The sequence below is a fragment of the Magnolia sinica genome, chromosome 17, assembly GCF_029962835.1.
Source record: "Magnolia sinica isolate HGM2019 chromosome 17, MsV1, whole genome shotgun sequence".
NCBI classification, from domain to species: Eukaryota; Viridiplantae; Streptophyta; class Magnoliopsida; order Magnoliales; family Magnoliaceae; genus Magnolia; species Magnolia sinica.
The window spans coordinates 64,700,371-64,726,821 of record NC_080589.1 but is presented as its reverse complement, the minus strand read 5'-3'; the positions used below and the strand labels follow the sequence as shown (position 1 = coordinate 64,726,821).

The following is a 26,451-nucleotide window of genomic DNA, read 5'->3' as shown; positions in this document are numbered from 1 at the left end:
TACGATGGTCCTGAAAAATGGATGGGTTAAAGCGTTAATTAAACTGATTTTGTGTTAATGATCTTCACCGTCCATGTTTAAGGTCATTGATCAAATAGTTGATATTTGTCAGATTAGTGTGAATTTTTTTTCCACATTAGATCATGAAATGTGCTTTAGGAGTGCATATCCTCTATTTCAAGGGCACAGGAATTTCTTGTGCCTAGAACTTCTATGGAAATGGGTCAGTGTTTGGTGGGCCCCACCACGATATTTATGTAAAATCAATGCCGACCCATAGGTGTGTCATTCGATGATAGATAAACTCCCAAAAATCAGCTCTATTTATGTTTCAGGTGTACCACATGATTGGAAATAGTGTATAGGGCAATGCTTGCCCTCTAAACTATTTCAATTTGTCTAACTCAAGTAATTCTCATATGAGTATGATTTTTGGATTACAGGCCTAAAGGTTTGTGTGTAATCTAATGGTTGGAATGGATTTCATATAAATATCACAGTGAGTCTTATAAAAAATCAAGGGTGGATGTCTCTCTCTGAACCCTTTCCTGTGGTGTGGCCCATCAAAAACACAAGTCAGCCTGATTTTTTTCTCTAGGTCTAAATTTGGACTTAATATTTATCTTAATTAAGTAAACATCACCACAGTGTATCCGTTGTATGTCTATCTATTTTGCCAGCTCATTTTAGGGCATTACCCAAAAATAGCAAATCTGAGGTGGACCACACCATAAGAAACAGTGGTCATTGACCATTAAAATTTTTTGGGAGCCACAAAAGTTTTAGATCAAGCTCATATTTGTATTTTGCCTTCATTCAGGGCAACGTGACCTTATCAGCAGGCTGAATGGCATATAAACATTATGATGGACCTTAGAAAGTTTTTAATGGTGGGTGTTCAATGACCCCCGTTTGTTGTGGTGTGTTGCCTTGAGATCTAGATCTGCTTCATTTTAAGGCTCATAAGCTGGAAGAATGGATAGACGGTATGGATATACAATGCATATACGAAGGTGGGCTACCATAATGTGCCATAATGTGCCACAATGCATACATGTTGTGGTGTGTTGCCTTGGAGAGCCAGGACTTGATTTTTTGGAGGGCCCACCATAACGTGTATGACAAATCCTCTCCGACCATTAGATGCTTGATTCCAATTTAGGCCCACATTCAAATAAAGGACAACTTGTGATTCATGTGTGCCACATCAAAGAAACATTTCTGGAAAGAGACACTCACCCTTGATTTTTACATGACCCACTGTGATGATTATATAAAATCCACTCCAATCATTAGATAGGAAAAAAAAAAAAAAAAAAAGAAGAAAAAAGTTAGACTTGCGGCCTAAAACTTGGACCCACCTGTGAATTGGGTGAGCCATACCGAAGGAAATTATTTGGAGGGATCATTACCGTTGCCATGTACACTCTTTCCAATCATGTGGTCCACCTAAATCATGGATGGATGTGATTTTTAGGCCCCTGGACTAACTTGAGATGACTCACGTGGTGGTTGGGATGTGAAGATTGAACGTTCACAGGACAAAGTGATGGTATTACACGAGACAAAGTGACTGGTCTCCACTAGACAAAGTAACAGGGTCGTCGAATAAAGTGATGGGACGTTGCCAAATAAAGTGATCAGGATCCACTAGACAAAGTGATGGGTTAGAGGACTAAGTGGCCATATTTCAGTAGATGAAGGGACGAGTTGCCAAACATAGTGACCATGTTCCAATAGACAAAGGGATGGCCTGCAGGACAAAGTGACTGGGTTTTAGCAAATGAAGAGACGGGGTGGATTTCTCACAAACATCACGGGGGCTGCACCTAGCCTTTGAGTGGAGGAACTTTCTGCAACACGATGTCGAAGGCAATTCGCATTCATATAAAATTCACTCCAAAATGTCTAACAATCTAGTTACTTGGTCTGACAACCTTGTAACTTTATCTGACAATCCTATCACTTTGTCTAGTGGAAACATGTCACTTTATCTTATAAAACCCCATTATTTTGTCCGGCAAGCCCATCACTTTACAAGTTTAACCCCATCACTTTGGTCGGCAACCTTGTTAGTTAGTTTAGTGGGACCTCATCACTTTGGTTGGCAATCCCATCACTTTGTAGAGTGAAACCCCATCACTTTGGCCAGCAACCCCATAACTTTGTATAGTTGAACCATGTGACTTTTTTTAGGGGACCTTGACACTTTATCTATTACAACCTCGTCGCTTTGTCTACTAGAAACTCGTCACTTTATTTAGTGACCTCAACACTTTGTCTATTACAACCTCATCACGTTGTTTACTGGAACCCTGTCACTTTGAATGACAACCCGATCACCTTGTCTAATGGAGAACCTCGTCACTTTGTTCAACAATCTCATCACTTTATCTAATTGAACCACATCACTTTGTCTAATAATCCTGTTACTTTGTCTATTGAAACATCATCACTTTGATTGGTAACCCCGTCATTTTATTTATTAGAACATTGTTACTTTGACCGGCAACCTTGACACATTGTCTAGTAAAAACCTGTCACTTTCTCTTGAGTAACTCTTTCACTTTATCTTATAAAACCCCGTCACTTTGTTTGGCAAGCCGATTACTTTACTAGTGGAATCTAGTCACTGTCGCTTGCAACCCCATCAATTTATATAGTGGAACCCCATCACTTTAGTCAACAACCCCGTCAATTTGTATAATGGAACCCAATCACTTTTGCTGGCAACCTTGTCACTATGTATATAGAACTAGTCACTTTGGCTGACAACCCCATCACTTGGAACCCCCTTACTTTGGATAATAACCCTATCATTTTTTCTATCAAAACCCTATGATTTTGTTCAGCAATCTTGTCACTTTATCTAGTGGAACCGTATCACTTTGTTTAACAACCCCATCACTTTGTCTAATGAAACCTCATCACTTTGACTAACAACCCCATAACTTTATCTAATGGAAACTTGACCATTTGTCTTTTATAACCTTGTCGCTTTATCATACAGAACCCATCACTTTGTGTGGTAAGCCATCACCTTACTAGTGGAACCTTGTTACTTTAGCTAACAACCTCATCATTTTATATAGTGGAACCCCATCACGTTGGTCGAAAACCCCGTCACTTTGTATAGTGGAAACATGTCACTTTAGCCGCCAACCCCGTCACTTTATATAGTGGAGCCGTACAACTTTGTTTGGCAACCCCGACACTTTATCTAGTGGAACCTCATCGCTCTGTCTATTGGAACTATATTGTTTCATATAGCAAAATCCCATCACTTTGTTTAGCAATCCCATTACTTTGTCTCATGGAACTCCATCGCTTTATTGGACAACCCCGTCACTTTGTCTATTTGAATATCATCACTTTGACTAGCAACCCTGTCACTTTATCTGACAACCCTGCCACTTTATATAATATGGAACCATGTCACTTTATCTTGTTTAATACCATCACTTTGTTCGATAGACGTTCAATCCACATCATAGCCACCAAGTGAGTCATCTCATGTTAGGCCAAGGGCTAAAAAAATTACATTCATCCATGCTTCAGGTAGACCACATGATTGGAAAGAGTATACAAGGTAACAGTCGCCCTTCAAAGTATTTCTCTTGGTATGGCTCACTTGATTCATAAGTGGGCCCAAGTTTTAAGCCCCAAGCCTAAGGTAGTGTTTTTTGTTTTGTTTTGTTTTTTTAATCTAAATAGTTAGAGTGGATTTTATATAATCATGATCACAATGGTTCTCGTAAAAATCAAGGGTGGATGTCTCTCTCTCAAAATGTTTTCTTTAGTGTGGCACACATGAATCACAAGTTATTTTGATTATTCGGATCTGAGCCTAAATTGGAGTTAGGCATCTAATGGTTTGAGAAGATTTTGTATGCACATTATGGTGGGCCAGCCAAAAAATCAAGTCATGGCTCTCCAATTGTATAGAGGAGGTGAATGGGTGTGGCCTAACCATGTGGCCTACCTTACTGTATGTACATCATATATCTACACCGTCTATCGATCCTTCCACTCATTTTAGGGCATGTTTTAGGGCCATGCCCTAAAATGAAGCACATTCAAATCTCCGTGGCCACACCAAAAGAAACAGTGGTCGTTGAACGCCTATCATTCAAACTTTCTAAGGTTCACTGTAATGTTTATGTGCCATTCCACATGTTGATAAGGTCACATGGACCTGGATGAAGAAAAAACACAAAAATCAGCTTGATCCAAAAGTTTTGTGGTCCCAAAAAAGTTTTGAATGGTAAATGACCACTATTTCTTGTGGTGTGGTCCACCAGAGATTTACTATTTTTGAGCCATGCTCTAAAATGAACCGGCAAAATGGATAAACTGCCTGGTTATATTACCCATACTTTGAGATGGGGCTACAGTAGGGGTCCCAAGACACATCGCTGGATGCAGGGTGCAGCTAAGTCCGGGCTTGTATAGAGTATTTTTTAAAGGAAAGTACTCTTGATTTTTTGACCCAGGTGTCTAATGTTTACGTAAGATCCACCCGGACTATTAAATATTGAGTCTTAGTTTAGACTTTGAGGTAAAAAAAAAAAAAAAAAGAGGCTGACTTGTGTTTCTGATTGGCAGCACTTAAGAAACAGTTAGGAGAGAGATATCCACCCTTGATTTTTATAGGACCCACTGTGATACTTATATGAAATCTACTCTGGCTATTAGATTACACACAAATGTTTAATTATACTGCCCAAAAATCATACCCATATGAGAATTACTTGGGCCAGATAAATTAAAACAGTTTGGAAGGGGAGCATCACCCTGTACACAGCTCAAGCTCATGGGAAGTTCCCATGAGGTCAACCTCATGGAACCATTTCATATATATATATATATATATATATATATATAAAGAGAAAGAGGGAGGAATGCTCACATGCACTCCTTATGTGAGCACCTGTGTGTATCTTCGCGCACGTGTCATGGGCACAAAATCTGAACGGTCCACATGATGCGGCACCCCTTGAAATCTTACAAGCCGAACTTTCAGCCTGGAGCAAAACTCTGTTGGGCCACGGCAAAAGGAAACATTTTCCTCCCTTGATTTGCATTTCTCTTTGATATGGCCCACTAGAGTTTTGGATCAGGCTGAAAATTGGACCTAAAATGTTTCTAGGGGTGCCACATCACGTGGACAGTTTAAATTCTGTGCCATGACTTGTGTGCAAAGTTGCGCACGGTGAGCATTCCTCTCTCTCTCTCTATCTCTCTCTCTATATATATACAGACACTCTTTAGATTTTTAGGTTGGTGGGCCATAGTTAAAGAGAGCAGAAGTCACATGGCTACGCGACGTCATGGCCGTGAATACTTCACTCATGAGGGTAGGTTGCCATAATTCACAAGCATCCAACATGGATATCCATATACTTACCCAATCAATTTCCCAAAGGAAGCTTGAATTTTATGATGAGTAAAATGCAATCCAATTTCTGGACAACCAAGAAGAATAATGATCCACCTGTGGGACCCAGCTAGGACCCTATGATCACCAATTACAGTTTGATATGACAAACCCACCATGGATCACTCAGGGGCTGAAATCACCATGATCGAATGTTCAAAACCGTCTGATCAAAAGCACATGAAATGATCTCACCGTTCATCTTTCAGCCACTTAATTGGATGGGCTGCATCGACCGTTGAGCGCCATTTTCCAGCCGCATGCGATCCGCGGTACATCCTTGCTATCCAAGGGTCCATCATAACTATTGGTTGGGCCCACCCAAGTCACAAAGATGGATTTGCACATTAATAAGGATGCATTCTATTAGATTATTTCTCTTCACTAGAAAGGATCCAGAGACAAAAGATCCTACCAAATTTATCTTAGATTGAGTAGAAATAGCACCCAATTAGATACAACCATTGCTTTCTAAATGTAGTGTAGCTTTTATAGACTTGTAGAGCTGAAGCTGCAGATATACTCGCAGAGAAGAGGACTGCTTTCTCATCTGTATACTCTCAGTTCACAGCCTTTCAAGACATGGGCCTCTTATATACTCCACCTACTGCATGACCCTCCATCTTGAGTGGCAGCTTACTCCTTTGGTCTACTTCAAAAGAGCCAAAACAAAAGGCCATGATTGATTAGGGTTGTCACCATTGCATGTGGCCCACCATCAGCATCCACACTCCCATTTGTACAAATGACTAAATCCAGACCATCAAAATCATGAAACCCAGTTGCCAGATCCTGATCAAACAGAAATCAAAGTTCAAGGATGATAAAATGATCATCTGTCCGTTGGTTAAAATATTCATATGGGACCCACCTAATCGTTTCATTTTTGGGTTATCATCCATATATAGTGGGGCCCATGATAAGCATGGTTTGGAGTTGGGAGTATTTATGCATGCCACGTGTACAGTGTATGAACTGTGTGTGCATGTATACGGTATTTTTCGTACTCTTTCACTGTATTGTACGGTTATTAGGGTTTTTGTAGTTGCTAGGGTTTTTGAAGCTTTTGATGGTTGGTGTCTTGTCCACTCGAGTTTTTGAAATGGACCTGGAAATATTCCATCAATCTCAGTGACATGGGATTGATTGAATATACGTATAGAGAGGAAACTATCAGTAGAACTCATGTCCATGGATTCCATTTGTTGGGGCTGTCCAATGCCTTGCCCATACGCGTGTGGAGCTAACCTTGCTGATCCACACGGGCTAACATGGAAAACACGTGTGTGAGATCTGTGGTTTCCATCATGTGACTACAATGATTAGATCTTCTATCTCAAAACTAGGGCTTGTTTGCTCCTCTACGTACAAAATAAAAAACCCACGGTTGAAATAATTTCTTCCTATGAATGGCCCACCTGAGTGGTGAAATGGATTGATTTTTAAGAGAGAAGATGGAGATCACCTGATGGATAGCTCTGATGAGTCACACGTGAGCCACATTGGGCTGTGGGTATTCATGTGGAGTCTGTGGGTATAGTAAACCTCGGTAGAGATGTTGGTACTAGTCTTTTGTCGACTAAGTGACGTTATGGCCTCTGATTCGTGCATACATATGGTGTGTATGCAACCGGCCTTAGGTAATGCCTTGCACTGATCGAGCCTGACTGCTATCATTTCTTTTGAGCCCTTGCACAGTTGCACTGATCGTGCACACATCCACAAACTCCGTGATCCTTGCCATCTCAGCCCTTTATTTAGGTCTAAAGAATGGATGGTTCATATTGATTATGTTAGAAAACGTCTTATAGTAGATATGAACCGTACCCCATGTGAGGTCAAGCTTTGATGAACTATCCTAACCATATGATTAATGGCTTGGAGAATGTAAGGCGCATATTACTTATATTAAAAGAAGTCTGGTAACTGATCTAAACCATCCATTATGTGTCCCTCTTAAAAATCATTTGGATTGAATGATCCTAGCCATTTCTTCAATTATTTAGAGAATGCACCCGTCATTTAATTATACTAAAAGGGTCAAACGATTGATTCGGACAATCTACTGTGTTTTGATCGTCATTTAATTTGAATACTTCATATGATGTAAATCCCATGAAACCCTATAAGATAAAATTTCACCCTGATTTAAAATTCTGGTGGGCCAAAGCAAAGAAAGATGAAAACCAGGGAGGAAATTATTTTCATTTTTCATTGCTTACTAAAGTTTTAGATTAAGGTAAAAAAATTGGGCCCGCAGAGTTTTATTAGGTGCTACTTTACGTAAACTGTTCAATTTTTGGAATCACAACACGTATAATGAGTTCTCAAAAATGTTTGCACGAGTTCTAGTTGAGCATTCGATTATATAAATAGCAGTTACGCACATGTGCACCTTTGCCCACGTGTCATGGGTCTAAAATCTAAACTGTCCATGTGATGCGGCACTCCATGAAATCTAAAAGAACTAATTTTCACATTGATTCAAAATTATGATGGGATATAATAAATAGAGATGTAAATTAAGGAACAAAACTGTGTGTGTGTGTGTGTGTGTGTGTGTGTGTGTGTGTGTGATGCGACACTCCATGAAATCTCTATGAACTAATTTTCACATTGATTCAAAATTTTAATGGGATATAATAAAGAGAGATGCAAATTAAGGAAGAAAACTCCGTGTGTGTGTGTGTGTGTGAGAGAGTCATGCTCACCTATGCACCTGAGCACGTGTGCACCTTTACACATGTGTTATAGGTGTCTAATCTGAACGGTCCATGTGATGCGGAATCCCATGAAACCCCAAGGGACAAATTTTCACCCTGATCTAAAATTCTGTTGCGCCATAGCAAAGAGAAATGCAAATCAAAGGAGGAAATAGTTTTCGTTTTTCATGGCCCACCAAAATTTTGTATTAAAGTAAAAAAATTAGGCCCGAGGGATTTCATGAGGTGCGGCTTCACGTAGACTATTCAGATTTTGGAGTCACATCACATATGAAGTGTTCTAAAAAAGTTCACACGAGTTTCATGCGAACTGATGCGCAACTAAGCATTCATATATATACATATACATATATATACCAGCACTATATATATATACACACACCAACACCCGTAAAACCCCAAGGCCTAAGGGGTCATTTAGCACCGTGGAATGGAGGGGATTACAAGGGGTTTCAAATCCCTTGGTTGTTTGACAGCATAAAGAAACTGGCGGTTTCAAATCCAGGAGGTTTCCAATCCCCTCTTTGAGGGGGTTTGTAATCAAGGTGAGAGCTTGGATTACACCTAAAATCATTTCAATAGTTGCAGGTGTAACACATGTGTCACTATACACTATCATTCTATTGGGCACATGGCCCACTAATGATGACCAACACTGTCTAAACATTGTTCATGTAATTCACTGTCCAAACATTGTCCATGTAAATCAACTATTAAAAATTGTTGGTTAGTCACTCAGACATGATCTTGTGCTTGTGGCCCATTTGAGACTTGGAATTTCATCATTTTTCGGGCAAAGCATATATTTCAGCGGGCTTATCACAACCATTCTATCAAAAATTACATATCTCACTAATTAGAGATATTAAAGTTGATTTAGTAATTAAATTCAAACTCCCGTAATATACCGTGGATAGGTACTTTTGGATTAAAGTTGATTCACACTCCAGGGTGCCAAACATACTAGGAGGATTGCAAATCCAAGGGGGTTTCTAATCCTGGGGGTTCCAAATCCACGCTCCCAATCAGGCCCTAAATTTTACTTTGATCCAAAACTTTGGTGGGCTATGGAAAAAGAAAACAATTTCCTCCTTTGATTTGCATCTCTCTTTCTTATGGCCTACCAAAGTTTTAGATCATGGTGAAAATTGGTCCCCTGGAATTTCATGGGATGCCACATCACATAGACCATTTGGATTAGATACCCATGACATATTCGCAAAGGTGTGCAGGTGAGCATGCCTCTCTCTCTCTCTCTCTCTCTCTCTCTCTCTCTCTCTGTGTGTGTATGAACTCACTAACAGTGAAAATGTCATTTTCTTAGTAACTAATTTTTAAGTTCTCAAACCTGTGTGCTAGGGAACCGTTTGTTTGTATGCCATTTACTCATGTTGGTGGATTTTTTGCATGTTTGTTTGTGCGGATTTACATATTTAAATGTTTTCACACCTCTCCCATGAGAAACCGTTCACATGGACCCCCTATTTCATAAACCATCAATCAGATGGTCATATCATCTAATCAAAATAATTTCATAATGGATAACAAAAAGGTGGACCTCATAAGAAAAATAGTTAACATTAATGATAGACCTCTCCAGCATATATACTTAATATAGACTGTTCATTTCCTAAACCATTAATCCATTAAGCTCATACTATCAAGAGTAATTTGAGATGGACGGGCAATCAAAGGTGGGACCCACATTATATATAGTCCACACCAATAATTAAATCTCTCTAATATGCTAAATATTAGGGCTGAAAGTTGGGCAGGTTCAACCTGACCGACCCGTGACTGACTCGACATTGGATTGGGCTTGGGTAGGATGTATGGGGTTTGATCTCAGGCTTAGGCCATACAAACACCAACCCGATAAAACTTAGGTTGGGCTCGGGTTGAGGTCTTAGGTTGCTCGACTCAACCTAAACCCAATCAATATATAAGTTCCTTATAAATTAATTATAATTGAGTGTGGATCATTAATGTTGAAGGCATAGGAAATTCCAATGCTGTTAGGTTTCATTGGTCCACATCATTTCTGATGACTCAAGGTAACAAGTTACACCGGATTTCTCTCTCCCAAATAGATTGCTTATACACGCTTGATACACAATACAAATTTTAAAGTAGTTGTCCTATATATTAGCTTGTTCGTAATATATAATCAATAAAATTATAGGTACAAAAAAATAAGACTTGTATTGAAAATATAATAAACTAATGTAATAATGAAAATATTAGCATATATCTACCCGACCAACCCGACCGAACCCACTTGGGTTGAGCTTGGGTTGAGAATTCCCAACCTGAGGTTGGGTTGGGTTGGATTACGATTAAGGTATAGGAATCTTAGATTGGGCTAGGGTTGAGCACCAACCCAACCCAACCCAACCCAACCCAACCCGCCCAACTTTCAGCCCTACTAAATATGGACAGTTTATTTTCTAAACCAGTAATCTAATGCTTAGGCTCACCAGAAAAGAGTGGTTTGATAGGGATGGACAATCCACGTCGATGATTAGACTTCTCTAGTATACTATATGGATCAACTACTTTCTAAACCCCTGGTTTAGCTCATCCGATCTAAGTGTTTTGGGATGGATGGGCGATGAAAGATGGCTCTATATGATGGACGGTCTATATCAATGGTTGGACTTTTATTGTATAATCAATTTCATTTCCTAAATAACTAATTAGTAGCCAGTACATATCTTTACTTTTCAACCCCTAATTATACTTTTATTGTATAATCAATTTCATTTCCTAAATAACTAATTAAAACCGTCGATTTTAAGGCCACGGTTTAGATGGCTAGGATCATCTTCGAATCAATTTCCACTTATAATGGGTCCCACTAAATGGGAAATCCTGAATGAAAGATAAACCTGACACGTGTAATGTAGCGCCTACACGGTATCATCTCCCTTCAAGAAATTTCATTTTGACTTTCATTACTGCATACAAGTTCAAAACCTCAATGCCTACATTGTACATGGGACCCATTGTCTTTGGTCCGATCACAATGTTTTTTTTTTTCCCTTGGCATGGTGGGCCATAGCGTGAAAATTCATCGGTTGGATTGGATGCTTACGATCATGGTTTCCAAATGGACGGTTAAAATAAAATTTTTAAAAAATCCCTACACATCCTTTGAGCAGAAGTCCTTAAGCGGATTTGGAACTGGGCTGGGCGTGGCCCATTACGGGCCCAAATCCGGCATGATTGGGCCCATCTGAGCGATCTGTGGTCTAAGCTCGGGTTGAGTTTTAGGCCCAGTAACCAATCTGGATGGGCTAGAGTTGAGTCTGCATGAAAGCTGGCCCGACAGAGTTTTAGCAACTTGGGCTGGGCTCAACCTCAGCACAGCTGTCCAACCAGGTTTTACGTCGGATGGGTCAGGCAGTGTCGCATTTCGGTTGGGGCCGGTTTGGATTCTCGTAACCTGATTTATATTTTGGTTGGCTCCGGGTTGAGTAAAAAAAGGCCATGGGTCCCAATCGGCCTCGACCTGACTCTAATCTAAGGGCCTGTTTTGATACAACTCCAGCAAAAGAGGGTTTTCCGAAATTGGGTCAGCCGACTTGCCGAAGACATATATCAGTAGTTCGGTGAGTGAGCTTTTTAGTGTTTATTTGGTCAAGCGGGGGATTAGACAATGGTTTGTGAAAGTAGGATCGGCTTAAATTGGTGTTTTGGTGTCAAGCCCTTTTTTTTTTTTTTTTAAATGATGTATCCAAACGGGCCCTAAAGGCCATACCTTGTGGAGATCTTTATATCAATGGTCTAGATTAAGTTTCATTTCCTGAACCAATAACTTCTAATCAGGTTTGGATAATGTAATACGAAAGTGAGCCTGGGCTCGGATAATTGAGGCCGGGTAAAATCACGTTAGATTGGGTTGGTGTTGACATATGAGTCTTTTTGGGTGGGGTTTGGTTGAGCCCAGCCGACATGAGTTGACTCGGCCCAAGACGCGTCATTGGTTTAGTGTTTTCGTATAGAGGACTCAGCTAGTGGGCTTGGCCTCTTGGAGCCCATTTCTTAAGTCGTGGGCCCAGGTGATCTTCATGGTGGGGCCTACCATTTGCATGGGATAAATGTCCTAAATAAGGAATGGAGAATCGAAGGGGGACAGATGTGATGGATTAAAAATCAATGAGTCAATTTCTAGTAAAATTCAATATGGTCTTTACCTGAATGGTTGATTAAATAATCCAATCAAAGGGGGACAGATGTGATGGATTAAAAATCAATGAGTCAATTTCTAGTAAAAATCAACATGGTCTTTACCTGAATGGTTGATTAAATAATCCAATCAAAGTGATTGTTTGAGAGTGATAGGCAATCAATGTTAGGATCCACATGATGGATGGTCTAGATCAATGATCAGGCTATTTATACATTTTCCTAGTGGTTGGGATCATTGATCAAAGCGATTTTTGAGAGAGATGAGTAATCAAAGGTGGGATCTATGTGATGGATGATCTGGATCAATGTTCAAACTATTTCTAATATAATCAATATGGATCATCTATTTTCATTGCCAATGAATGAGCCGTTGGATCATCCAATACCAAAGGTGCAATTGGTAGATGATTTAAATTAATGATTTGACCTTTTCACTATCATCCATTTCCATGACCATTGATTCAACGATTAGGATCATTCTAGTAATCTTTGAAGATGTGCAAAATGGAAGGTAGGACCAACATCCCCGGATCATTTCTAGTGTAGGCAAGATGGACGGTCCATTTCCCTAGCTAATGAATGGAGAACTAGATCATTTCTTCAAAGCTAAGTTTTGAGAGGGATGGACAATCAAACGTGGGACCCATCAGTTGGATGATCAAGATCAATTATTGAAACGTTTTTAGTGTGATCAATATGGACCTTTCATATACCTAATTAAGTGGGACCCATTTATGAATTATATAAATTAACCATTGGACTGTTTCCAGCACAATCAATGCCTATCATTCACTTCTTTGACTTTTAATAAGACCATCTGATCAAAGTAATCTTGCAACAGGGATGAACAATCAAAGGTGGGAGAACGACCTAAATCATTAATTCGACCAATTCTACTTTAATCAATATGGAGTGTCTGTTTCCTTAGCCAGTGAATCGAAGGTAAGATTGTGCTTGCAGAGTGGTCTTTGAGAGGATGGACAATCAGAGGTGGGACGTACATGATGGATGGTCCATATTAATTAATGATGGGAGCCTTTCTTACTGGGCGGTCTTGCCCATCCTGTCGAGCCCTTATTATTATTATTTTTTTTCTTTTCATATGCCTAACATACTGCCATGTGTGGAGATGGTACTGCTCTGCATGTGGGGTTAACTTTGTAACATTTTTTTAACTATAAGTATGTCAGCCATCAACTCAATTCCTGAAATAGAATTTCAGGGGGAGGTAAACAGAAAAACTGCAACTCTCTCTCCCTCTCTCTCTCTCTCTCTTGGGAAATGGTATTATGAGGTTCCCATGAGGTCGAGCTGTATGGGCCCCACCGTGATGTGTGACTAACATCAACACCTTGCATTTGATGAGTCCCCTTTAGGTTATGGGATATCCCAAAAATCAGCATTATACAGAGATCAGGTGGGCCATAGCATCTAAAACCATGTGAATGCATGCCTAAATAATATAAAATCACTTTGTGGGGCCCACCAGAGTTTTGGATGTGGCTGAAACTTGGTCTGACCCCTCATCCAAGTGGGACACACATAATGGATGAGCTGGATTTGTAAACCACAGCTTGGTTCTCCTAATAAGTGATCATAAAGGTTTTAATGGGCAAATAATCTCTCTCAACTGTTGTGTGTGGTGTGGCCCAAATAATTCATGGATTGAACAGAATTTTATGACAGTAGCCTACCATGGGATAGTTCATCTGACAGATGGGGTAGATGTTAGTCATACATCACGGTGGGGCCCATACAGCTCGATTTCATGGCCCATATATATATATATATATATATATATAGGAAATGGTACTATGAGGTCGACCTCATGGGAACTTCCCATGAGGTCGAGCAGTTTGGGTCCCATCGTGATGTTTGTTGAACATCAACACCATGTATTTGATGGGTCCCCTTAAGGTTATGGGATATCTTAAAAATCAGCTGTATACGGAACTCAGGTGGGCCATACCATCTAAAACTATGTAAAGACATTCCTAAAACATATAAAAGCACTTGGTGGTCCCACCCGAGTTTTGGATGTGGTTGAAACTTGGTCTAACCCCTCATCCAAGTGGGACACACACAATTAATGGGCTGGATTTATGAACCACATTTCAGTGGGCCCAATAAATGATTATGAATGTATTAGTGGGAGGGTAACCCCTCTCAACTGTTGTATGTGGTGTGGCCCACCCAAGTCATGGATTGACTTGATTTTTAATTCTGTGGCCCACCATGCAATGGTGCATCTGATAGATGGGGTAGATGTTTGATGCACATCACGGTGGGGCCCACACAGCTCAACCTCATGGGAAGCTCCCATGAGGTTGACATCATAATCCCCCCCCCCCCCCCACCCCCCCCCACACACGTAGAGGAATGATTATCTATGCACCATTTTGTAGTTAGTTTCATGCGCACCTCAACATTAGTCGTTTGATTGGGTAAATGGTTGAGATTAAAAAATGTTTGGCGGCGTGGCTCAAAATACTCAATAAAACTCGCGCTCTCCTCCAATTCCATAGGGGAGGCCCACCATGATGTTTGTGAAAATTCTACCCCATTTATATATCCATTTTTTGAGCTCATTTTAGGACTTAAGACCAAAAGTAAGGAGTATACAATACTCAAGTGGGCTACACTAAAGGAAAAGGTGGGTAGGAAAATTCTTACGTTGAAACCTCCCTTGGGATGACAGTGATGTTTACATGCCATCTATATCATTCATAACATTTATAACGTCAAAAGTTATGCGCCCCGTAACAATAGTCAGATCAAAAGTTCTGATCAATTTACGGTCCACCTTCTTTTGGTCCACCCATGCTAGGAATGTATTGTGTCAAGTTCTACATCAATTTGTCTTCTTAGTTCATCCCAGTAGGAATGACATTATGAATGTTATGAATGGTATGGATGTCATGTAAACATCATTGTCGACCTAGGGAAGTTTTAATGGTAGGAATTTCCCTACCCACCTTTTCCTTTAGTGAGGCCCACTTAAGTATTTTATCCTACTTACTTTTGGTCTCAAGTCCTAAAATGAGCTCAAAAAATGGATAGACGGGGTATATATTTTACAATCATCATGGTGGGTGTTCACTCCCCAAGTATAGGGTTGTGATATAGTAATAAACTCGGTGAGACCGAGGTCGAATCCCAAGGGACTGATACTTGTACGTTACCTGAAACTAGGTAGAAATAGAACTAGCCTAAGATGAAATCTAAATCGAATGGCCCTTAGAGAATAATTGTGAAGTAATTATGTAAAACTTAAGAAAATCCGAATTAAGAAACTAGGGATTCAGAGGATCCACTTGTAGAGATCAGGGAGATCTTATGTCTGCTTTAAGAATTATGGAAATTAAACTGAACTTACTTGATTTAGTTTTCAAGAGATGAAAGGTATATGAATTAGAATGGATTCCATCACCAAACCATGCCCAGGAGACAAAGCAAACAACAGAATTAAACTAATTACCAACCAATCAACATGCTATGAAGGTTAGGAAGGGTACCGTCATCCGACCATGCCCAGGAGACGATGGCGAACAACAGGGCTTCCTGACGTCATAATCAAACTAAGGAAAAAGAAATACTCAAAGCCATCGCAGACCCATTGTACTTACAGTCACAACAGACCATTAAAAACTAAAAATATTTCCATAATAAAATTAAATCAAAATCCATTCAATCTAAACAAAAGGGCACATACATAAATTCTCCCATCACGCTACAAGCTTCACCTCTTAGCCCTAGCTAAGAGGTTTAGCCAACCATAGTTTTGATCAATTAACAACTCTTAGGAAAGGAAAAAAAACGAAAAGAAAAGCATAAGGAGATGACCAGCCACGATCAATCCCTCTCTCTGCTTCACGTGTAGACTCCCCAGCTTGAACCCCTGCCAAATTGAATTTTTCTTTTTTTCCCTTTCTTTTCTCTTTGCTTTATATAAAAACTGTAATCTGTCCCCTGGAGTCATGGAAAACGACTCAATTTACGCAGCTCCATGCGTAGAAGATCCGGACGCATACCCTGTTTTTGCGTATCAAGGGAACGTTGAAAAATTCCTGTGTTTGGCCTCAGTTTGGGAGGCTAACCGTCCAGCTTCATTAAAACTGACTTCTTGGCTGTGCTTATGGATACCCGTTTCAACCTGTGAACAGTCCAGATCATGGATTCGGACGCCCTCTTGATCACAGAACGACCCCTCAGCGCTGGTTTTCACAGACGCGTGTAAGCTTACGCACGAGGGTTGCGCTGAGGTGGTCGGCGGGCCCGTGATTAGTGTATTCTGGAAAATCCACTCCGTCCATTGGAATTATCTCGAAAAACCGTTGGGGAAGGGCGAGACCGGTTTGATTTCGTTGTGGCCCACAAGACTTGGCGTTACACCGTTCATCTTGCGTTGAATGGCTGGGATCATGAAGACGCTTGCATAGTGGCAAAAGGACACCTAGGCGTTGTTCTTGGCCATCTCCTAAGACAAGTGGACGGGTTGGATCATCGAACTGGATGATGAGTGAGGCCCACAGCGATCACCCGGTGAAAACAGCGTCGGACGCTGTTTCTTTTTAAAAAACGGACGTCGGGTCAGCCCTTTGTTTGACCGGACTCTCTGTCCGGTGCACTTCTCTTGCACATGTACCCTATGTACATGCAATGTACATATGGGTTCATCGTGATGTTCGAGAGAAATTTGTGCCGTCCATCCATTTTTTCGCCTCATTTAAGGCGTTGAGTCCAAAATTGAAGCGTATTCAGAAACTAGGTGGGCCCCAAATTGGAGATTAATGAGCTGATCTGTCCATTGGCCCATTTCTCGAGATCTCCAATGGTTGAAATTTAATATGTACGGTTTATTTATATCTCCCAGGCCATGTATGAATTTTCGAGCCAATCAGATGGTGGGAACTATGTGATCTTGCATTCTTCACCAATTTCGGGCCTCTTTAACGTGAATGGCTTGATTTCTTCGAATCCCTGGCTTGTAAATTCTTCAGTCTTGGTTCTCTCGAGTGCGTCCCTTGCTCTGGTGACTTCGAAGTGTCAAATCCACGCTTTTAATACTATTTTTCAGTCCACGCTCATGATTACATCCTGCAAAAAAAACATAATTAAAATATGACATTAAGCATTATCATGTACATAAAATCAGGCAATAACTGGGGTCTGATATGTAATATTTGACCTTCAACACAACCCCCAACTAGCATTTTGCTAGTCCCAAACAAAGTATGCGAAAAATAAGTTGAGAATTACAGGACAATTTATATGAACTCGAGTGATTTTTGAAAAACAAATCAAATACTAGAATTTTAAGATTCATGAATATTGGACATTACTCTCTCCTGGCCTCACGCGCATGGTAAATTTCATAGTTAAGATCAAGGTATTAATCCACCAATTAGGAAAAATTCTAAACATTAGGATCCATGAGTGTATAGTCTAATCTCAGCTTATCATCATTAAAATTCACTTCTCTATTTCGGGATATCATTGGTAACCAACAAGAGAATTCATGACAACCAAACCTAAACCCAAACTTACTTCACAGATCATCCTTTATCTTTTTTTTTTTTAATAATGCTTTTGAAATTTCTAGTAAAAGTAACGCCAAGAAGGGGAATCGAATCCTCACCTATAAGGAGCAAACCTATGGTGAAAACTGTACACCAAACTTTTTCTCATATCATTCATAGGGAATTTAATCTACACCTATAGGGAGCAAACCTATGGTGTAGACCATTCGCCCAATCCTTTCAATTTCTCAGGTTAGTTCCTTTCAAGCTTAGTGATCACCAAATTAATCCTTTAATATCGAATGAAACCTTAATGTGTAAGCGAGATGTGACATGTAAAATTATGATTCAATCAATATTTAAAACTTCTAATCATGGATTAATAGTTCAAACTTAACTGTGAAATCTAACAAATAGCTGAATCCAAGAGTCATAAATTTTCAGCATCACTTATCTTGTAATTCTAAATCCAAGATGGCCGTCAAAATCACTTCAAAATCACAAGAAATTCCAGAAAAATTTAAAAATTTTCATAATTTTTGCTCAAGACCAAGAAAACACTGGTTAGGAAACCTAATCTCCCACCCCCAACCTAAAATCTACATTGCCCTCAATGTAAAAGAAATAAGCATGCAATGCACATAGGACAACGAAAATATAAGAGGAGTGATGGAAAGATATTACCTGGACGAAAGAATCAAGAGGCTTTCTAAAGATATCTACATAAGAGCGGGTCAACACAAGAGAGAAACCAACAGAAGAAAAAAATAACAAAAATAAAATCCTACCCACACCACTTTTGCAGGTGCTCTCGATTTCATTTAGCGTATGCAACAAGCCTTTAAACCCCTAGGTTGCCCCTAGTGGACTAGTTGTAGTCTCGTGAGGGTTTGCAATATTGTTACCCACAAACATTGAACTAACTAACTAGGAAAATGAAACGGAATAACAAGCTGGGTTGGCTCCCAGGAGCGCTAAGTTTACCGTCTTTAGCCAGACAAATAAGCAAACTACCATAGTCCTATAAAAGCGATAAACCTACCTGTACCTCCATCAGACTAGGAGATCAATACTGGTAAATAGGAGCAGTCAGAGGCATGGACATGTCCTCTGAATCAAATTTCTTGACAAATGGTTTTAATCGATGTCCATTTACTTTAAACTCCTTGCCATTGTCGCTGTCTCTTATCTCAACGGCCCCATGAGGATACGCAGTGACCACAATGTAAGGGCCAGTCCAACGAGATCGAAGCTTACCTGGAAAGAGATGTAATCGAAAATTATATAAAAGGACTTTCTGACTAGGCGTGAATGATTTTCGTAAAATACATTGGTCATGAAACGCCTTCATTCTGTCCTTATAAATTCTCGAGTTCTCATATGCATTGTTCTGGATTTCTTCGAGTTCATTCAACTGAAGTTTGCGTAGCAAGCCAGCGTTGTCCAGATTGAAATTCAATTTTTTTATTGCCTAGTAGGCTCTATGTTCCAACTCCACAGGCAAGTGGCAAGCCTTCCCATAGATAAGTCTAAAGGGAGACATTCCAATAGGGATTTTAAACGCAATACGGTAAGCCTATAAGGCATTAGTCAATCGGATTGACCAATCCTTATGGTCAGGGTTAACCGTTTTCTCCAAATGTGTTTGATTTTCCTATTGGAAATCTCAACTTGCCCACTTGTCTGTGGGTGATATGGGGTGCTCACCTTATGAGAGATATCATATTTCTTCATTAAACTCTCGAATGGCCTATTACAAAAGTGTGAGCCCCCATCACTAATGATAGCATGAGGCGTTCCGAATCGGGAAAGGATGTTCTCTTTTAGAAATTTAATGACCGTGCGATGGTCATTATTCCGACACGGAATCGCTTTAACCCATTTAGTGACATAGTCTACAGCGAGCAAACTATATAGATTTTCAAAAGATTGGGGGAATGGTCCCATGAAATCAATGCCCCAGCAATCAAATGCCTTGATGATAAGAATGGGATTCAAGGGCATCATATTTCAATGGGACAATGCTCCCAATTTCTGACAACGCTCACAAGCTTTGCAAAACTCATAGTGTCCCTGAACATAGTGGGCCAGTAAAAGCCACACTGTAAAATCTTAGCCGTGATCTTTTTAGCAGAAAAGTGACCACCACAGGCCTGTGAGTGATAAAAGGAGATGACACTCTGATGCTCATCGTCTGGCACACATCTCCTCAGGATTTGGTCTGGGCAATATTTAAACAAATAAAGATCATCTCAGAAAAAGTTACGTACCTTGATGAAAAATTTCTTCTTATCTTGCGCAGTCCAATGTGTCAGTATGGAACTTGTGGCAAGGTAATTAGCAATATCAGCGAACCAAGGTAAATGGGAGACTCTGAACAATTGTTCATCAGGGAACATGTCATTGATATGTGTCGTTTCAAGGGAATCAGAGGGATTAAGGCGAGAAAGATGGTCAGCCACTACATTCTCTACTCCCTTTTTATCTTTTATTTCTAGGTCAAATTCCTGGAGTAGGAGGATCCATCGTATCAGGCGGGGCTTAGAATCATTCTTAGAAAGAAGATACTTAAGTGCCGCATGGTCTGTGTAGATAATGATCTTGGATCCGATCAAGTAGGATCTAAATTTGTCCAAGGCGAACACTACGGCTAAGAGTTCCTTTTCCGTAGTCGAGTAGTTCACTTGGGCAGGGTTTAAAGTCCTACTCGCATAATGAATGACGTAGGGCCTCTTATCTTTTCTCTGACCTAGAACCGCTCCAAGAGCATAATCAGAAGTGTTGCACATAAGTTCAAAAGGAATGCTCCAGTTGGGTGGTTGTATGATGGGTGCACTAGTCAGCATGCTCTTAAGCTTGGTGAAAGCTTCCTGACATGGCTCAGTCCACTCGTATGGTGCATCCTTTTGAAGTAGATTACATAAAGGACGAGAGAGGAGACTAAAGTCCTTTATGAATCGCCTGTAAAATCCTGCGTGTCCTAAGAAGGATCGCACGTCTCTAATGTTCTTGGGTGGAGGTAGGTTAGAGATAAGATTGATTTTTGCCTTATCCACCTCGATTCCTTTGGACGAGATAATATGTCCAAGGACAATTCTCTTATGAACCATGAAATGACACTTCTCCCAATTAAGTACCAAGTTCTTCTCTTCACATCTTTTCAGCACACATTTAAGACTTTCTAAACACTTGTTGAAAGATGAACCGAAAACAGAAAAATCATCCATGAAGACCTCTATATATTTTCCCACCATGTCAGAAAATATACTCGTCATACAATGCTGAAAGGTGGCAGGGGCATTACATAATCCGAATGGCATCCTTTTGGAGGCAAAGGTGCCGTAGGGACATGTAAATGTAGTTTTTTCCTGGTCCTCAGCGGCGATTTCAATCTGATTGTATCCCGAATACCCGTCAAGGAAACAATAATAGGAATGACCAGCTAGCCTTTCCAAGATTTGATCAATGAAGGGCAAAGGAAAGTGGTCCTTCCTTGTGACAGTATTCAGCTTCCTGTAGTCAATGCACATTCTCCAACCAGTAGTAACTCTAGTTGGCACAAGTTCATTATTGGCATTGGCTACGATGGTGATCCCGGACTTCTTAGGAACCACCTGAGTTGGACTCACCCATTGACTATCGGATATGGGGTATATGATGCCCACATCTAATAGTTTAGGAACCTCGGCCTTAACCACTTCCCTCATGTTTGGATTTAGTCTACGTTGTGATTGCCGAGTGGTCTTAGCATTATCCTCAAGATAAATGCGGTGAGTACAAATCGAAGGGTTAATTCCCTTGAGGTCCGCTATCGTCCATCCAAGGGCTCACTTATGCTCAATGAGAGTAGATATGAGCATACTCTCCTGTTCTTTCTCCAGGTGGGAAGAGATCACCACCAGGTATGTCTCATCTTGACCTAAATAGACATATTTTAAATCAGAGGGCAAAGGTTTTATGTCAAGCTTCGGTGGCTTGAGGTTAGACGGTAGAGGCACTACATCAGTTTGGGGTAACTCTTCAAATTATGGCCTCCACCGATTAACTTCAAGTACCAGTGCAGTATCAAGCAAGGCACACGTCTCCCTAATCATGTTATCATCAAAATCATGGGAGTGGGCCAGGAACGTTTCTAGAGGGTCAGAGGATAAGGTCAGAGGTGTCGTATCTTCCACTAAAGAGTCAATCATGTTAATGTCGTGAAAATCGTCATCATCCTCTAAGTTTCTGCCGTTATTGAAAAAAATGTTTGAATCCAATGTCATATTCCCAAAAGACATAGTCATGACACCATTCCTGCAATTGATAATTACATTTGAAGTGGCAAGGAATGGGCGACCAAGAATGACGGGGATCTGAGTGCTCATATTATTGATGGGTTCGGTGTCCAGGATGATAAAATCTACAGGGTAGTAAAATCTATCAACTTGGACCAACACATCCTCAATTATCCCTCTTGGTACACGAACAGAGCGATCAGCAAGTTGTAGTGTGGTTAGGGTGGGTTTTAATTCACCCAAACCTAACTGTTTGTATACCGAGTAGGGAATCAGATTGACGCTCGCTCCTAAGTCAAGAAGTGCATGATTAATTCGATGGTCCCCGATTACACATGATATGGTTGGGCTACCGGGATCTTTGAATTTCTGTGGCACGTCTTGCTTTAGGATGACACTCACTTTCTCGGTCAAGAAGATCTTCTTTTGAATACTCTGCCGTCGTTTGGTCGTGCATAGGTCTTTCAGGAATTTGGCATATGAAGGTATCTGTTTTACGACATCAAGTAGAGGAATATTGACTTTTACTTGTTTCAACACCTCTAGGATATCCTGAGAGTTAGAGAGAGATTTTGGTGCGACCAACCGTTGAGGAAATGGAGCAACTGACTTTTCTAAAAGTTCCGGTTCTAATTTTTGTGAAGCCTCACTAGATCCATCATTGTTGTCCTCTTCTGGTTCTTGAGGCTTTTCGGGCCTAACAGGAAGGGTTTTATCAATGATCTTCCCACTCCTAAGAGTGGTGATGAATTTAGCGTGCCCCATTTGATTTAAAGAGCTGGGATCACTTATCTCGTATTGTGGTTTAGGATTGGGGAGCGGTTGTGCAGGAAGCATCCCCTTTTCTATAACCATCATACATGAATCCATCTTTTGCATAAAGTCTCGCATTGCATGGGTCAGCTCTTGCATGGAATTTTGAACCAGGTCTCCTTGAGGTTTCCTCTGATTTGGATTTTGATTGAAGAAACTTTGAGGGGTAGCAGTTTGTCCATTTCTCCAACTAAGGTTTAGATGATTTTTTCAACCAGGATTGTACGTATTAGAGGTTGGTCCATTGAAAGGTCTTTGATAATTATTTACGGCATTGGATTGTTCATTCAACACTTCTCGAAAGGCGGGTATCGTAGGACAATTTTCAGTTGTACGAATGTTGCAATCACATATGCCGCAAACACTTTCATTAACCTTATCCTTCTTTCCTTCCATGGCCTCAACTTTTCTTATAAGCGTAGTCACTTTATACTTGAGATCATCCTCTTCTTTCAAGAGATACAATCCACCTTTCTCCTTTAATTGAGTCAGCCTAGACGTGGTGTTCGATTTTGGGTAATAATCCCATGATTGTGTTTTTTCAACAAGACTATCGAGGTAATCCCATACCTCGTCGACATTTTTATTAATGAATTCTCCATTACACATTGTCTCGACCATTTGGCGCATGGAAGATGTCAGTCCATCGTAGAAAAAATTTGTAATGCGCCACGTTTCAAAGCCATGTTGTGGGCATGAACTGACCAAATCCTTGAACCTTTCCCAACATTAGTAAAATGTTTCATCCTCCTTCTGGGTAAAGTTCATGATTGCTTTTCTAAGGGTAATCGTTTTATGATGCGGAAAAAATTTCTTTATAAATTCCCTTTGCATATCATTCCATGTGCTAATGGATCTAGGACGCAGTGAATGTAACCACGTCTTAGCCTTCTCTTTTAAGGAAAAAGGAAAGAGTCTCAGCCTGACAGTGTCCTCAGACACATTTTGAAAATATAAAGTGGCTCTGATTTCATCAAACTCTTTCAAATGTAGGTATGGTTCTTTAGATTCAAGCCCATGGAACTTAGGAAGGAGTTGGATAACCCCTGGCTTGATGTCCATATATCCTGTATTTTCAGAAAAAATCATGCATAAGGGCGTACTCACCCCCGCTGGTTGTAAATAATCTCGTAAAGTACGTGGCGGGGGTGCTTGATACACCTCATTCTCATCCTGAATGTCCTCCACCCTAGGTTGGGGTAGAAGAGGTTGGTTTTTAGCCATCACTTCAATTAACTCAGGGGATTTCGAGTGGTGTCTAGTCCTGCGATGGATAGTCAACCCCTCAACCAATCCTCCTTCAGTCAAGAGACGTCGAGTGTTGTCACGGGCCCACTTGGGCATGAAACACTCGCAGCCCTCAATCAAATTCAAAACCTAATCCTAAGAAAGGAAAAGAAAATCTAGAAAGAAAGAGAGTTGGAAAGAAATTACCAAATTGAAAGCCCTAAGTAACAACACCTGCAAAAGAAAACAAAACAAGTCAGTTTCTAAAGAGAAGGTCTAAAATTAGAAAATCCTTAAAAAGGAAGATAGAAACAAACCAGTTTCTAAAAGAAGAAATTCCTAAAAGAAAGTGGAAATTTCTAAAATAAATTAGGAAAGTCCTAAACTAGAAAGTAAGTTACTAAAAGAGATCTGAAAAATTGAAAGTAGAGAAAGAACTTACTGAATTAGAAATTTCTATCTTAAAGGACTACAAAATAGGAAAGTTAGTTTCTAAACAAAAATTCTATAAGTAGAAAATTAGGAAACCAAATTAGATTCTAAAAGATTTAGAATTAGAAAGTAACTAAAAAATAGAAAGTTAATTTCTAAAAAGGGAAATAACTAACCTAGTGTCTAAAAACAAAAGAGGAAAGTTTCTAAAAATAAACTATTTCCTACAAATTGAAAACTACTAGAATTAGAAAATTTCTAAAATTTAAACCCTAATTTTAAAAGTAGAAAAAGTAGAGAAATTAGGAAGGAATTACCAATTTAGAAACTTATGTCAGGATCTTATAAAACAGGAAAACAAGTTAGTTCTAAAAATCAAATAGAAATAAAAATCTAAAACTAAAGTTAATAAAATTCTAATCTTAACTAATCCTAAACCTTATTAATTTCAGAGAATCGCAACCGTCAATCCCCGACAACGGCACCAAAAACTTGTTTACTCCCCAAGTATAGGATTGTGATGTAGTAATAAACTCAGTGAGACTGAGGTCGAATCCCAAGGGACTGATACTTGTACGTTACCTGAAACTAGGTAGAAATAGAACTAGCCTAAGATGAAATCTAAATCGAATGGCTCTTAGGGAATAATTGTGAAATAATTATGTAAAACTTAAGAAAATCAGAATTAAGAAACTAGGGATTCAGAGGATCCACTTGTAGAGATCAGGGAGATCTTATGCCTGCTTCAAGAATTATGGAAATTAAACTGAACTTACTTGATTTAGTTTTCAAGAGATGAAAGGTATATGAATTAGAATGGATTCCATCACCAAACCATGCCCAGGAGACAAAGCAAACAACAGAATTAAACTAATTACCAACCAATCAACATGCTATGAAGGTTAGGAAGGATACCGTCATCCGACCATGCCCAAGAGACGATGGCGAACAACAGGGCTTCCTGACGTCATAATCAAACTAAAGAAAGAGAAATACTCAAAGCTATCGCAGACCCATTGTAATTACAGTCACAACAGACCATTAAAAACTAAAAACATTTCCATAATAAAATTAAATCAAAATCCATTCAATCTAAACAAAAGGGCACACACATAAATTCTCCCATCACGCTACAAGCTTCACCTCTTAGCCCTAGCTAAGAGGTTTAGCCAACCATAGTTTTGATCAATTAACAACTCTTAGGAAAGAAAAAAAATGAAAAGGAAAGCATAAGGAGATGACCAGCCACGATCAATCCCTCTCTCTGCTTCACGTGTAGACTCCCCAGCTTGAACCCCTGCCAAATTGAATTTTTCTTTTTTTCCCTTTCTTTTCTCTTTGCTTTATATAAAAATTGTAGTCCGTCCCCTGGAGTCATGGAAAACGACTCAATTTACGCAGCTCCATGTGTAGAAGATCCGGACGCATACTCTGTTTTTGCGTATCAAGGGAACGTTGAAAAATTCCTGTGTTTGGCCTCAGTTTGGGAGGCTAATCGTCCAGCTTCATCAAAATTGACTTCTTAGCTGTGCTTATGGATATCCGTTTCAGCCTGTGAACGGTCCAGATCATGGATTTGGACGCCCTCTTGATCACAGAACGGCCCCTTAGCGTCGATTTTCATGGATGCGCGTACGCTTACGCACGAGGGCTGCGCTGAGGTGGTCGGCGGGCCCGTGATTAGTGTATTCTGGAAAATCCACTTCGTCCATTGGAATTATCTCGAAAAACCGTTGGGGAAGGGCGAGACCGGTTTGATTTTGTTGTGGCCCACAAGACTTCGCGTTACACCGTTCATCTTGCGTTGAATGGTTGGGATCGTGAAGACGCTT

General features: G+C 40.0%; 1 non-coding gene across 1 annotated transcript; it reads left to right on the top strand.

The window, feature by feature from the left end:
* Positions 1-23,639: 23,639 nt before the first annotated feature.
* LOC131232172 (small nucleolar RNA R71) lies at positions 23,640-23,746 on the top strand. The gene has a single exon (XR_009164786.1). It is a non-coding gene; the product is annotated as a small nucleolar RNA R71 (small nucleolar RNA).
* Positions 23,747-26,451: the final 2,705 nt, after the last annotated feature.